General features: G+C 34.8%; 1 protein-coding gene across 6 annotated transcripts in view; it reads left to right on the top strand.

Moving 5' to 3' along the window:
* GlcT (ceramide glucosyltransferase) overlaps positions 1 to 14,552 on the top strand; it is a 109,289-nt gene that overhangs the window by 20,922 nt on the left and 73,815 nt on the right. The window contains exon 1 of one of the 6 annotated variants that reach the window (XM_089085640.1): positions 9,649 to 9,689. The exons of 4 other annotated variants lie outside the window; for them this stretch is intronic. The gene's annotated coding sequence lies outside the window, so the exon portion shown is untranslated. Of the gene's footprint in view, positions 1 to 9,648; positions 9,690 to 9,731; positions 9,753 to 14,552 lie in introns of those variants that run through there. One more of the 6 variants, XM_089085667.1, reaches the window with a different exon arrangement.

The raw sequence follows: 14,552 nt of genomic DNA, 5'->3' as shown, positions 1-14,552 counted from the left end.
TAAAATAAATAATTCAAGTATAAATGAAAATGAATCATTATCAATAATAAGTGAAACTTAAAGCAAAAGAAAAATACAATTAATAATTAAGTTAAACTTTAAATGAACAGAAACTACAGAAAATAGGAATACACCTATTACTAACGCCCCCTATGTCACTTGAATTACTATTCAACTTTATTTTCACTTGTTTTAGGCTTAATATAACTGTTTACTTTTCTTTGAAAAACTTCCTGTGTGAAAAAAGTTTTTTAAATTAATTTCCTGTTTGTTTTAATTGATAAATATCTTTTTTATTGATTATTAAAAGGAATATTTGCAAATCTTTTTTCGATTTTCTCCTTCAGAATCATGATTTTGGCTTGATATTAATATTTATTAGACAAAATTTGAATAAATTTTGATGATAATTGTACTATAGACAAATATAGAAGAGGAGGATTTAAACCCAGTTTCTGGGTTTTCAGTCATGGCGATTATAATAATACCCTTTTCATTCTTTTCAGCTTTTCCGTTCCGGAAATGGCACCCAGAGTTCACTTTTTTGGGTGACTTTATAAAGGTATATTTATAAAAGGCGATTAGATAATAAAAATTAGCTTTTGAACGAGTCCTTAAAAAGCTCTCTTTCGTGTTCCAGTGCCCCACCCAGCCTTTCCATTTTAGAAATGAGATCCATATCGCACTTTTAGAGTGCAATGTGGCACTTTGTGATGACTTTATCAAGTTGAATTTATAAAAAGTGAGTAGGTATAAAAACTAACTCTTAAATGACCCCTTAAATAATTATCTGTTTTCCAGTGCCGTGCTAGCGACGAAAAAAAAAGGAATCAGAAAAAAAGTGCTACCCACGCAAAGTTGTTGAAGGTGTTTTCCTTGTGGTTGAAGGTGGGGGGCTGTAAATTTCCTGTATAGGGCTTTAGACAACGGTGATTCAAATGGCGGAGCTACCTTTCTTTTTAATCCAGTGCCATTGTCGAGGTGTTTCCACAAAGACATTCCCTAGTTTTTTTTTCAGGGGGGGGGGTCTATAAAATGAACTTTTAAAAATGGATCAAAAGTTAGTTTATATAAAATGTTGTTATAATTTTACGAGTCACACAAAAGTCTTTTTGTGGGAGCAAACCCCGTAACCACTCGCACCCCCCCCCCCCTGTATACAGCCTTGGGTTTTTGGCTCTTTTCGGAAATTCCTTTTAAATTTGTTTTCAAAATAACATTTAACTATGAAGATTAATCGAAATTTGCCATATCTTAATCAACTTTACATAGCGATTCTTTGTCACTAGACAGTCTTTTAAACGTGTTTTAACCTTCCGGTTGCTCCTGGCCGGGGTTCGCTCTTTACTAGGTTGCGGCTATCGCTGCAACCATAATAGGAGAATATATATAGCATATCGCTATTATGTTTTAGTTGCTGTGTTTTTTTTCTATGCAACGGAGAATTAGCGTAGATCTCCTCAAACTAGTAAACTGAGTTTTATATAAACTTCGATGAATTTTTGTATCCAGGAAAAAATGAAACTTCTTGTTGTTATCTAATCGTGTGTTTCTTCTGAAGGTTATAAGCCATAAATAAAAGGTGCTAGTTGCTCAGTTTAGAGTGTTGCATTAGATTTTAATTTTTTTTTTAAATGCACTATGAACTACCGTGGCTATCATTACGGTTTTGTTGTTTAGAAATAGGAAGAATTTTGAAACCGTGTTTTTCCCCCTTTGTTCCTTAAAGTCAATGGCTAATTCCATGGAGCGGAAGTAATTTGTAATTTGTCTCATTATGCACGAAACGGAGTCTACATACGAGGCAGATTTTTTTCATTAGAGGAATGGGAAAAACAGCGTCGAAATAATAATAATAATACTATATATATATATATATATATATATATATATATATATATATATATATATATATATATATATATATATATGTATATACTATCTTTAAATGTGAGTAATAATTGCGTATGTATATATGTATTCTATTTCTACAATGGCTCCATATTTTTTCGGGAAAATTGGTATTTAGGGATATTTTCGCATAAAAAACTATCTAGATAGGTCAGAAAACTCAGAAAAATCGTTAAGAACCTGAAGTTTGGCTTTTGCAAATGGCGTCATGTACTATGTTAGTACATCATATAAGCACTTCTTTTGAAACCATATGTTCCATTATATAGGTATTTTCTAGTAATAAATGATGATTCTTTGGAACCAACACCTGAACTAACGTGTCAAAAATGAAAATGAAGAGCAAAGACACAGGCGGTTAGAATACATGTGAAAACGACAATTAGAGCGTGTTAAAAATGAAAATGAAGAGCAAAGACACGCGTAGTTAGAAAACATACGACAATGAACAAGTGAGAAAGTCCAAAATGAAAATGAAGAGCTGCGAGTCAATGAAAATCAACCAGGACAGCGAGAATCAAAACGTGTCAAAATTAAAAATGATAGCGATGATTATTGGGATTGGGTTTTGACATGGATAAGGTAATCAATACCTACCATACCTTTCTTAAAATAACAAAGGTTCGGCGATATGTATTTCATAATGACGAAAAACAAAGGTTCGGCGAAACGTATTTCATTATGACGAAAGATAAGTCGAGGTGTAATGAACCAAAAAAATTGAAAATGATAGCGATGATGATTGGGTTTTTGATTTTGACATGAATAAGGTCATCAATACCTACCATACTTTTGAAAATCGGTTTTTGTCCCACCACCAGAACAATTAAAAGAAACAAAGATGGTCGCCAATGCCTTCCATACCTTTGAAAATCAAAAAGCTGGACTAGATAAACCGTTGATGAAAAAGAAGTTTTTATCCCACCACCTCAAATATTGAAAGAAACAAAGGTTCGGCGACATTTTTTTCATAATGACAAAAGACAAGCCGAGGCAAAATTTAAAAGTCCAATAAAAAAAATTAATTTTACAAAGGCAACACTTCTAATTTAAGGTCCATTTGGACGTCATGATATCAAGAAAAGGCTCAAATTGTCTGCGTTTAGAAAACAAGCAACAGTGAGAATCTATATAAGAAGCCTGCCTATATTTATTACCGGGCCCCGGCATGCGGCAGTCTTCTAAATCCCTTGCCTTTTAAACGAAGACAATTCGAGCCTTTTCTTGATGTCATGACGTCCAAATGAACCTTAAATTAGAAGTGGTGCCTTTATAAATTTTTTTTTTTTTCAGTTGGATCTTTAACTTTTGCCTCGGCTTGTTTTTTGTCATTATGAAAGACATATCGCCGAACCTTTGTTTCTTTCAATTGTTCGAAACTTCTTTTTAGTACAAAGGGTATTACAAAAACTTCTTTTTCTTCCAACGATTTATCTAGTCCAGGTTTTTGGATTTACAAGGTATGGAAGGCATTGACGACCAGCTTTGTTTCTTTTAATTGTTCAGGTGGTGGGGCAAAAACTTCTTCTTTTGCATTGGCTTGTCTTTTGTCATTATGAAAGACATGTCGCCGAACCTTCGTTTCTTTTATTTATTCAGGTTGTGTGACAAATTTTTCGTTTTCTTCCAACGATTTATCTAGTCCATATTTTTGATTTTCAAAAGTATGGTAGGTATTGATGACCTTATCCATGTCAAAATCCAAAACCTAATCATCACCCATATCATTTTCAATTTTTTTGGCTTGTTACACCTCGGCTTATCTTTCGTCATTATGAAATACATATCGCCGAACCTTTGTTTTTTTAACAAAGGTATGGGGCACGCGGCAGACTTCTGTGTATAGATTCTCACTGTAGCTTGTCTTCTAAACGCAGGCAATTTCAGCCTTTTATTGATGTCATGACGTCCAAATGGACCTTAAATTAGAAGTGGTGTCTTTGTAAAATTACGTTGCTCGTACTTTTGTGATATGAGATATGAGAGACATATCGCCGAACCTTTGTTTCTTTTAATTGTTATTGTTCATGTGGTGGGACAAAAAATTCTTTTTTTTCCAAGAATTTATCTAGTCCAGGTTTTAGATTTTACAAGGCATGGAAGGCATTGACGACCACCTTTGTTTTCTTTGAATTGTTCAGGTGGTGATACCAAAAATTTCTTCTTTTGCCTTGGCTTGTCTTTTGTCATTATGAAAGACATATCGCCGGATAATTTTGACACATTTTGCTTCTTGCTATCCAGGTTGATCTTCATTGACTCGTTGCTCTTTATTTTCATTTTTGACACGCTTAGATGCTCAGTGTCACATGTCTTCTAACCGTATGTGTCTTTGCTGTTTATTTTTATTTTTAACACACATTATTTATCACTTTTAGATATCTTCTAACCATCAGTGGCTTTGCTCTTCAATTTCACTTCTAACAATTTTTTGGATTTTGATTTACTTCAGACAATATATAAATGGCCTTTGCTTTAGCTGCTCGTATTGGGGATGTCACAATTGATAGTCCAGGTTGTCGATTTTCACATCTTATCATGTTTGATAGTTCAGGTGTTGGTTCCAAAGAATCATCATTTAATAGTAACTGCAACTGCAAATTTTCGTTTTTTGGGCCTTCCAAAAGACACTATTATATAAATAACTGTTGCGTTGAATACTCAACAATCTTATTGATGCTATGCATTACATCAGATAAGAAAATACTTATATAATGCCATATATGATGTCATTAGAAATGCTTATATGGTTTACTAACATAGTACATGACGTCAATTGCAAAACCAAAATTAAGGCTCTTAACAAATTTTCTCAGACTTCTGACCTATCTAGATCCTTTTTTTCATGCGACAATATCCCAAGATACAAATTTCCCCGAAAAATATGGAGCCGTTTTCGAGAACATACATACATACATATACAATTATTGCTTACATATATATCACATATACGTATAATGTATATACGACCATATATATATATATATATATATATATATATATATATATATATATATATATATATATATATATATATATATATATATATATATATATATATATATATATATATATATATATATATATATATATATATATATATATATATATATATATATATATATATATATATATATGAATATATATATATATATATATATATATGAATATATATATATATATATATATATATAATATATATATATATATATATATATATATATATATATATATATATATATATATATATATATATATATATATATATATATATATATATATATATATATATATATATATATATATATATATATATATATATATATATATATATATATGTATGTATATACCAGCACGCGGCAGGCTTCTACATATTGATTCTCATTGTCGCTTGTCTTCTAACTGCAGACAATTTGAGCCTTTTCTTGATGTCTTGTCGTCGTCACAGTTTCGATACAGTCACCCAGGGAAAAATACGAATTCTTTGTTAAAGTTGTGGCCTATTTAGATCGTTCTTGTGGCAACAAATTTCAATTTCCCAGTTTTAAGAAGAAAAACAACAATTATGTAGCCGATTTTGAGGCCGGGCCCCGGTATGGCTACGCGACAGACTTGTATATATTGATTCTCATCGTCACTTAATCTTGTAACCGCTGACAATGTGAGCCTCTTTTTGATGTCATGACGTCATCATAGGTTCGATACAACACCCGTGGAAAAAATACAAAGTCTTGTGACCTTTCTAGATCGTTTTAGTAGTCAGAAATGTCAATGTGCCAGTTAAGAAAGAAAAACTATATAGCCGATTTCGAACCCGGACCCCGGGACTCAGCATGTGGTAGGCTTGTATATATTGGTTTTCTTTATAAGTAGCAACCTCCAAATGAGTCAGCTTTGCTTGCTACTGTTTCCTTGGGAAAATAGAGGGCTCCCCAGGGAACACATAGAACGTCGAAGGGTCTCAATGACTTGTAATCAACAGTTCCGTAGTTCATGCCATCTTTTTAGATTTGCACTGCGTTTTGCGCCACATTTTGTTAGCGTCAAAGATTGAGACGACGTTGTTTTTGTAACGTAATTTGTATTTCTTCTTCACTCTTGTTTTTGACCCATTTTTATTCTCGCTTTCGCTTGTCTTATTACAGCAAAATTCTTTGTTTTCACTCCATTTTTTAAACGTTAGGATGCTTGCTTATTCGCGATTGCTTGTAATTCTCACTGCCGCTTATCTTTTAACCGCATATTTCCTTGTTCTCGCTGTGGCATATCTTCTAGCCGCATATTTCTTTGTTCTTCACTTTTGTTTTTGAGTTAGGTTTAATTTTCGCCGCTTATCTTCGAAGCGTATAAGTCAGAAGTTCTTGTGCCCTTTTTAAGAGTCAAAAGTGAATGGAGGGCAACCAGCTCCCCTCCCCAAGCCTATCACTCCCCAAAATAAATCCAATCAAAATTTTAAGAGATGTATTTTGTTCAGTATTGTTGAAAGGTCCAGTAATTATGATTTTGGGAATGTCAAACTCACCACTGTCTCCAGGGCAAGGGCTGTAAGTTAGGCAATTCGTTCATTGTTTACGAGCTTGTTTGCTCGTATGCTATACGAGCATGTTTGAACTTTATCAAACAGTTCGTGGTAACGAACTGTAAGTAAGGAGCGACCCGGCTCAATAGTAACCGAACTCTAAAAAAAGAATTCTGATAGCAATAGATACATCAAAAGAATCAGATTTTTATGCTGATTTCAAATATATAAGTTTCATAAAGTTTAGTCTTATCCATCGAAGTTACGCGCCTGAGAAAATTTGTCTTATTTTCGAAAAAAGGGGGAAACACCCCCTAAAAGTCATAGAACCTCAATGAAAATCAGACCATCAGATTCAGTGTATCAGAACAAAGATCACAGAACAATTTTGACATGGGGGTTGTCAACCCTTCTCATGTTAATTTGGCTCGTTTTGAGCTCGGTTATTTATTGTAATTTCTGTTCGTTTTGAGTTTCATTTATTTATTGAGGATGATTTATGGTAGTTTTACGCTTGGAAGATTATTTTACTGCATTTCTGCTCATTTTTCGTTTAATGGAGCTCTATACTTTTCTTCGAAAAACTTGTTTTGTTGAAAAAGTTTTCTAAATTACTAATACAAAATAGCCTATATTTTTCCGTATAATGACAAATACTAGGCTATATGTCAACAATGAGCAAATTGTGTAAATCGCATCCCTTGCATCAGACTGTAAGAACCAAAAGAAACAATGAATTGAAGAACTCGAATAAATTGATTTGATTTTTTTTTGTCTGAAATACTAAAAGAAAATGTAAAAAAAGTAAAGCTAATTTTTTTTTTATCCTGAAATCATCAGAAAAAAAACAAGCTCAAAATCGCTCAAATTTTGCCGGTTAATCTTGATTTGTTGGTGTCGTAGACAAAATAGTATTGGTTAAGAATTACCATAGTTAGCCTGAACAAAGACATGTAAGTGGTATGTACGACAAATGACATTATTGCGATTAAGGTAGGAAGTGAGGTTAGCAGTTGGTTTGGTGTGGAATCAGGCCTCCTAACTCTTTTTCTATGGGTTATTTTAAAGGATTTTGTTGTAAGGAATGTGGCAAAGGCCGGGGAAGAACATGGAATCTAATGGGAGGGTAAAATTCTCCGTGACTTAGATCATGCAAATTATAAAAATGATACCGATAAAAATGTCGATGAAAATTATACCAAATTAAATGAACTTTTTTGAAGTTTTAAGACTTCAGTGTGCTATGAAATTAGTGTTAATAAGACTTATACTAGGAATAAGTGAGGGCGAAGATTTGATGGTGCGCAATTAAAGTTTTTATCAAGTGGATGGCTTCACTTGATCAGGATTACACTAGTGCTTTACTGAAAACACAAAGATTATCCCGAAACATCAGGATGTTCTCTTAGGAGCTGAAAATTCCACAAGTATCCTACGGAAAGTAAAAGACTCATTTATAATGCTCTGGATAGTCTTTCACCGACCATGATATGGGTAATTTTTGTATGCAATTATAATTTTCTAAAGAAACTCAAGCAAGCTCAGTTTTCGCTAAAACGTTACTTTTTAGGATTCCACAGATATAGATAATTATCACGAGGCAGTCTATTTGAGCTAGTCTCGTGGAACTCCAGTTCAGTGGAGGCTTTGTGCATTATGGGCCAGCCTCGGTTACTACATGATTTTCGACACTTGGAGATGCTCTTCTATCAATGAGAGTCGACGTCGGGCCCAAGCAATTTCATTCTTACCCCTCCGATTCATTATATATGCATGCCTCAACTGTTACACTACAATGGAGATGCAACCCACAAGAGATAACTTTGCTAGGAAGAGGTTTTCAGGCTAAAAAAGCCACAAAATAGCCCAAAAAAAAAATAAAAAGAAAAATTAAAAAAAAAAAAAAAAAAAAAAACATAAAAAAAAAAGAAGCCAGAAGAATTATACACTAATTTCAATCGAGTATAATGCTGTGTTGTTTACTATGCTAGAATTTTCTCGAGGGACACCACTCTTCTAGGTTATCCTGCAGTGCCGTTTACCGCCATGGTTTTGGTTAGGCACACTCGCGAAGGTCTACCCTAACGCCACTATGAGACCATACATGCAGGATTTTGCCTTTCGAGGATAGAGACGGCTGAAGGAGCTTATGAAAGATACTGCAAAAAAAAAAAAAAAAAAAAAAACAGAGGTCGGGGAAGGGAGTTCTAGCACTAAAAAACAAATTTTTAGGTTAAAGATATTTCAATCTTCCCGAAAAGCAATTCTTATCCCCCATCCACCTGTGGGCGCGTATGTATTGGAAATAAATTTTGTCTCAAAATGTATGTTTGTGTTATGTTGCTCATTTCCAGGCAGTATACACGGAATGCCCCAAATATGGCATTTTGACCGTTGATGTAAACACAATTATTCTCATATCAAAAGGAATCCATGAGCATGAAAGGATACCGATTTTTCCCGTAGGAAAATCCAATTCGTTTCGGGGGTGCTCTTAGGATACGCGGTGTTGTCACTTAAGATCTGATATTACGTTCTGAGACCTTCTTAACTAGAAGCAGACGAAAACGTCGACGAAACCAAGGCCCTGGCGGGTCTCTAAATAAGAAATGTTTTATTCTACTCCAGTTAGGCTTTGATTACCTTGCTTCAAGGCTAGGCCTGCTGAAGCCGACTCCTACTAAGAATTTTGTGACAAACGCATTTAGAAGAAAAAATGTTGGTTCGAATTTCTTTAACTAGTTTCCCAATGTTTATCCAATAATTAGCTTTTTTTTGCGAACTCAAGCTCTCGGAAACATCAAACCTTACTTTCTGAAGGTTTTATTTTTTGGTTCAAATAAAAAGGAAACCTTTGCGAATTCTGTTCAGTTCTTTGAGTTGTTTCAAGTCTATATTATTTTTAAAGTAATTGGTTTATCCTTATCGTGTTATTATATTAGATGATCTACGGCGAAAAAGCAATAGTAAGTCCAGGGCGTCTGGGTTTGAGGCTTCTATGAATTTGGCTCGTTTTACCTACCTCATGTTAATTTTCTCTTAAAGCCTTTATCTTTTATCAGAAAACGTTAATGAATCACCAGTTGTCGTATCAAGATAATTGCTATTGGGAACAAAAGTCCTGCGGGGGTTTATCTTCTAAAACTTCAACGAGATAAGAAACTTCTGATACTAGAATATGTTTGGTTTATTCAGATTAGTTTACTTTTACGTATTGTCGTGTCCTTAATGCATTTATTTTCGGATTAAGTACTAGGAGGTGTTTCTATTTTTTTTCTTGTTAAGAGAAGTGCCCAAAGAAGTTTTTCTGTGGGGATTTAGAGTCAGTGTTTCAACTTCTATATTTTTGACTGTAGATTTAGAGTCTTTATGGATTACAGAAGAAATAAAAAAAGACTACTGAAGTTTTACATTAAGGCCCATTGACAATGATCACCAATACCGAGACTTAGTAGTCAAATTAGCAAATTTGAGCCAATCCGAATTTTTGTCAGAGTTTTTCAGCCAATCAGAAAATGACGTGAAAAATATGATTGGCCCAAATTAGAGCTAGCTAAACCTTAGTAGTTGTAAAGTCAAACTGTTCGTGTTGACGAACTGTAACTAAAAAGAGCGAGTTGGCCCAGTAGTAACCAAACCCCTAAAAACGGAGTATTGATAACAATTGATACATCATAAGAATTTTCTTTTTACGCTGTTCCCAAATATATAAAATTTTATTAAGTTTATTGCTACTCATCAAAAAGCCTGATTTTCGGAAAAGGAGAAAAACAACCCCAAAAAGTCAAGCGATCTTAATGAGAGTCACGCCTGCAGATTCAACGTATCAGAGAAACCCTCTCAGAGTAAACCCTACAAAATGTGGAATTTTATGTTTTTTTTGCTAGAAGATCTTCGATAAGAGTTTATTTATTTTTTTGTTGTTGTTATTTTTTTTTCTTTAATCCCACGAATAATTATAACAAACCAATGGTCTGAGAAGATCGGGAGTGGGCTCATTCAAACGGAAATAAGAAGTTATAGTGTCCTTCTTGAGTGACCAAAAAGATAAGAGGGAAACTAGCCCCCCCTTCCACCCCCTTTCCCCCCAAAGATCTCCGATTAAAATTTTGAGATGACTATTTGAATCAGCATAGCTGAAAGGTCCAATAGTTATGCCTTTAGGTATGACATGACTCACAACAGTCCCTGGGGAAATAGTTTAAGTTTTGCAGTTTGCCCATTGTTTACATATAGTAGTTGTTATTGGAAAACTACTACTACTACTAACAACTCATCGCAGCACCAAGCCGCCTGAGGCCAACACAGCTACGCATGCTCCTCGTCCACCCCAATCGATTCAACGCCTCCCTTTTTACACCTGCCCAGGACGTTCCCATGTCCTTTAAATCTTTCTTTATGGAGTCCTCCCATCCCAGACGCGGACGACCTGCTTTCCGTTTAGCCCTAGATGGTTGGCCGAAAAGAACAATATTCGGCAAACTGTCATCCTTCATCCGCACAACATGCCCTAACCACCTCAACCTTTTTTTCATTATAGACCTAGAGAGCGGTATTGAACGGAATTTTTCGTATAGCCTATTGTTTGAAATACGGTCAGTCAGCCGGGTACCCAGAACAATCCTTAAGCAATTTCTCTGGAAAACATCTAGCAAATCTTCATCCGCTTTTCGGAGCGTCCATGCTTCAGAGCCATATTTGACCACTGTCATCACTGTAGCTTCTAATATTCTAATCTTGGTTTGCAGACTTATTTTCCTATTCTTCCAGACTTTTTTTAACTGTGAAAAAACACCCTGAGCCTTGGCTATTCTATTTTTAACATCTTCACTGCTCCCACCATCTTTACAAATAATACTACCAAGGTAAGTGAAACTCCCCACCTGATCAATCTTTTCATTACCCAACTTCACCTTTTCATCTTCACTTATTCATAGCCTTAGTGACTTAGTCTTCCTAACATTAATTTTCAAACCAATACTAGCACCCTGAACTCGCAAAACCTCTAAAACTTCATTCATTTTGCTAACACTTTCATCTAGGATACTTAAATCATCAGCATAATCCAAGTCCAGGAGACTTTTTCCTCCCCATTTGATTCCGTGGTCTTCCATTGCCTTTCTTGTGCTCCTTAAAACAATGTCCATCAAAATAATCCCTATATAGGGGGATAGAACACAACCCTGCTTAACTCCTGATTTAATACAAAACCAGCTGCTAACCTCATTTCCTACCCGAACCGCAGCAGTGTTATTTTTGTACATAGCACTAATCACTTTAATATATTTGTTTGGTATACCAAACAAGGATAAAACCTTTACTAAAGCTCCTCTATAAACAGAATCGAACGCTTGCACATAATCTATAAAACTTAGGAACAAAGGTGTTTGAAAACTTAGGCACTTCTCAATTATTAGCCTAAGAGTGAAAATTTGGTCAACACATCCTCTACCTTTTCTAAAACCGCACTGCTCTTCTCTTAAAACTTTGTCTACGGCATCTGTCAGTCTAAAAAGTATCATATTACTAAGCAATTTGCTACCTACAGAGACCAGACTAATGCCTCGATAATTACCACACTCACTTTTATCACCTTTCTTATAAAGTGGCTTAATTAAGGTTTTCCTAAAATCGTTAGGTACTTCCCCTTTTTCAAAAATCATATTCATAATCTTCAATAACTTATTTCTAACCTCAGAGCCACCATATTTAAGAAACTCATTTACTACCCTATCAGCACCTAGAGCCTTGGAAAAAGTACAGAATTTTTTAGGGGGGGGGGAGGATGTCCTTTGAAGGGTATTTTCCATGCGGAACATTTTCTGTGGAGAGAAAAGTTTCCAGGGTGAACTTTCCAAGGAAAATTTTAAACGAGAGCGGGGGGGGGGATATCTGGTATGATTTGAAAAACGGTCAGAAATTAAACAAAAAAAAGTTTTTTCAAGTGAAAGTAAGGAGCAACATTATAACATAAAACGAACAGAAATGCTCCGTATATGAGGTGGGCTGCCCTTCCTCATTCATCGCTCTATACGCTATAGTTTTACTTTTCGTCACAATTGTTTAAGAAATTCTGCTCAAAAACAAGGGCTGTTAAATATGAACGCTAATCAAACAGTTCGTGGTAACGAACTGTAAGTAAGGAGCGACCCGGCTCAATGGTAACCGAAACTCTAGAAAACGGGTTTTTGATACCAATAGATATATCAAAAGAATCAGATTTCAATGCTGATTTCAAATATATAACTTTCATCAAGTTTAGAAATACCCATCAAAAGTTACGCGCCTGAGAAAATTTGGCTGATTTTCAAAAAATGGGGGAAAGACCCCCTAAAAGTTATAGAACCTTAATGAAAATCACACCATCATATTCAGCGTATCAGAGAACCCAACTGTAGAGGTTTCACGCTCCTATCTACAAAAATGTGGATTTTTGCATTTTTTGCCATAAGAAAGATCACGGATGGGTTTTTATTTGTTTGTTTGTTTGTTTGTTTGTTTTTTGTTTTTTTTTTCCCAGGGGTGATCGTATAGACCCAGGGATCCTAGAATATCGTGTGAGGGCTCATTGGAATGGAAATTAAAAGTTCTAGTGCCCTTTTTAAGTGACCAAAAAAAATGGAGGGCAACTAGGCCCCCTCCCACGCTCATTTTTTTACCAAAGTCACCCGATCAAAATTTTGAGATAGCCATTTTGTTCAGCATGGTCGAAAATATGATAAATATGTCTTTTGGGATGACTTAATCCCCGAAGTACCCAGAGGGAGGGCTAAAAGATATGAACTTTACCCAATGTTAACATATAGAATTGGTTATTCGGAAGTATACAGAAGTTTTCAGGAGGTTTTTTTCTGCTAGTGGGAGGGAAGGGTGGGTCGGGGGTTATGTTGGAGGATCTGTTCATGAAGGAAGTTTTCATGGGGGAAGGGAAATCGCCAGGTAGGGGGCGCCGGACTTGCCAGCATTATTTATTGGTTATTGGGAAGTATACAACCATTTTCAGGAAGGATTTTTTCTGGAGGGGGGGGCTAGAGGAGGGAGTTACTCTGGAGACTAGGTCCGTAGAGGATGTTTCTTTGGGGTAAGGGACATTTCTATAAAGGGGGCGCCGGATTTCCAAGCATTATTTAAAAAACGAGCAGAAATTAAATAAAAAAAAAGTTTTTTCAACTGAAATGTAAGAAGGAATATTAGAACTTAAAACGAACAGAAATTATAACATATGTGAGGGGGTTCTCCCCCAAGTCAATACCTCGCTCTTGACGCTACAGTTTTTTTTAGTGCTTTCAAAAGAGCTATCTATTCTAATTAAACGGCCTTTGTGATTCAGGGGTTTGTGAATCAGATTTTTTTTAATTTTTAACGTAAAGAGCGTGGTATTGACTAAGGGGAGAACCCCCTCATATACGTAATAACATATACGTAATAAAAAAAACAATAAAAAAACAAGCGATACGGCTCAATAGTAATCGAAACTTTTAAAAACGGAATTTTGATGTCAAGAAATGTATCAAAAGAATGTGTTTATAATGCTGATTCTAAATATATAAATTTTATTAAGTTTAGTATTACCCATCAAAGGCAACAAGCCTGAGGAAATTTACTCGATTTTTTAAAGAGGGGGGAAACATCCCCTACAAGTGAAAGAATTTTAATGAAAATCACAACGTCAGATTCAGCGTATCAGAAAACCCTATTACATAGGTTTCAAGCTCATATCTGCAAAAATCTGCAACTTTGAATTTTTGCCAGAAGAAAAATATACGAATATAGAAGTTAGTTACGTAAGTTAATTTGTAAAGACATTCATTTAGCAAAAGAAAAGTAAAATTTTTATGCAAATAAAAGCTGCATTAACTAAAAAACGATCAGAAATTAAATAAAAAAAACAAGTTTTTTAAACTGAAAGTAAGGAGCGACATTAAAACTTAAAACGAACAGAAATTATTCCGTATATGAAAGGGGCTGTCCCCTCCTCAACGCCTCGCTCTTTATTCCGTATATGAAAGGGGCTGTCCCCTCCTCAACGCCTCGCTCTTTACGCTAAAGTTTTTTATTGTTTAAAAAAAAATTGTGAGACAGAGTCAAACTTTAGCGTAAAGAGCGAGGCGTTGAGGAGGGG

The sequence above is a fragment of the Artemia sp. Qi Xiang Cuo genome, chromosome 1 (assembly GCF_049724085.1).
Source record: "Artemia sp. Qi Xiang Cuo chromosome 1, ASM4972408v1, whole genome shotgun sequence".
NCBI lineage: Eukaryota > Metazoa > Arthropoda > Branchiopoda > Anostraca > Artemiidae > Artemia > Artemia sp. Qi Xiang Cuo.
The sequence above is the reverse complement of the archived record's forward strand: the minus strand, read 5'-3'. Positions and strand labels throughout refer to the sequence as shown.